This window comes from Gobio gobio (genome assembly GCF_949357685.1).
Source record: "Gobio gobio genome assembly, chromosome: 6".
Taxonomy (NCBI): domain Eukaryota; kingdom Metazoa; phylum Chordata; class Actinopteri; order Cypriniformes; family Gobionidae; genus Gobio; species Gobio gobio.
The window spans coordinates 33379197-33381214 of NC_137102.1; positions in this window are offsets into that span (position 1 = coordinate 33379197).

A 2018-nucleotide genomic window follows, 5' to 3' on the forward strand; every position below is an offset into this window, starting at 1 on the left:
CTTTAGGGTTACTAGTTGTTTTGTAAACTGTCTATAAACATTATCTGGATGGTTATTGTAAAGTTGCAACCGATGACTATAATACCTTGTTAAATAGTTTAATAAACAGTACCAGTAAAACGTGGGCAGTACCAGTAAAACATGTAAACAGTACCAGTCAAACATGTGGGTTGTCCTGATACTGTACTTCAAAATGTAATAGTGTAAAAATTGCCACAGAATAAAGTAATTGTTCAAGATCTATTGGTAACTCATAAAAATAATGTCATATTTGCATAAACTGTCACTACCGTATATCCCGACACTAGCACATTAAGATAAGCTATGAAAAAAATCATGTTCCTCTGCCTCTTTCTGGTTAAATAATGTTTATAATAATTGTTAATATAGCATGCTATATTAACTATTCCAGGTTATTTATGCATAGCATAAATACCCAGATAGCAATGAGTCGGCGGACCACCGGCGGTGATCCGGCGGCTGTTGAAGCGTCAGAATTGCGTAATCGCAAACACGTTTGACGGCGCACCGCCGGCGGCAGCCGCTTTTTAAAAGCGGCAGCCGGCTTCCTACCGCCTTCGTACCGCCGCCGGCCCGCAGGCAAACCGCCGTTCCGCCGCCTTTATACCAGAAGGCGGCCCGGCGGAGGCAAACGCTTTTTTCGAACGATCTGCCTCCGCTTATTGTGTAATAAATAATATATATATTTATTTATTATTCATATATTTGTAACATGCAGTTTATGATGGATAATAATTGAACAAACCAGATAAATTCCCATTTGGCATTTTTATTCCACATTTCAAAGTACATTAACTGTCAATGATACAAGATAATATAAATTAAATATAACAGACAATAAATAAGCTTAAATAGGCCTATAAATAACAAAAAACATTTTTACTAAAGAACCTGCATGTTTCCAATTAAATTTTGGTTTAAAAAAAAAAAAAAACAGCCTTACAAGCAAATTATAACAATATTTGTTAATAACAAATAGGTCAGCTCTGGGATGAAAAGAATTACCATTAAATATTATATCAAATAATGAGGATATTTGGTACCAAAGAATGTGCAGGATACCAAATAAATCGAGGTATAACATCACATTTAACAAGCCATTTCTAACAATAGCATAAATGGTAATAATTTAGAGTAAAGCTCTGGAGAAGAATAGAACAGTAGTAGAACAGAACATTATAACAAGCCTGACTATGGGTTCTCCGGTTTTCCCCGACCTCCAGAATGAGGCAGCGCAAATTGGCTTATCTTCAGTGATTTCTTGTGCGCCTATATAAAGGACAAACAACCTCGCCATCCCATATCTATCCAAGGAGCTGCCTTCAAGGCAGGGTCACAGGGAATAAAAAAAAAGTAATTTCCACAGTGAACAGTGTGGATTGGGTGAGTGTAGCCTGAAACTTCTGGCTTCTTTAGGGGTCTTGATGTTACTGACTGCAGGATAAAGAAAGGGTTCCAGGTGTCAGTAGTCAGCCTAGGTGTAAGAGGTCGGCTGTGGGTCCCTCTCAGCTGTGCGGCGTCTTTTTCCACCTTCACGATCAGATGCTCCTTTCAGGTAACGCATAGCGCTAACCTGGACCGCCTCATCAGTGGCATCCTGGGTTGCCGGGTTCTTCCGGATGGCTCCTGTAGAAAATACAGATCTGTCATTCCATGTGAATGTCATAAGGCCACACACATCTACTTAAATATATAACAAATTTATATATTTATATATATTACTTTGAACAATGGTCTTCAGGAACATGTCTCTAAAACATGCTTTATCCCCTACACCCGTCCAGGTTGTATTAATGGAAAGGTGATTAGAGAAGATACTCTAAAGCATTCGCCACACGGTTGTCTTTAGGTCCCTCCCACATTTGATTGCCAAAAACCGAAGCTGAAAATACAAAAAAGTGTTACAAATTACATATCTCTGAAGCTTCTCATACATAAATATAAAAATGTGACAGGCTGTGATTCAGACTGTAGAATATGCAGTGTACAATCTTAAA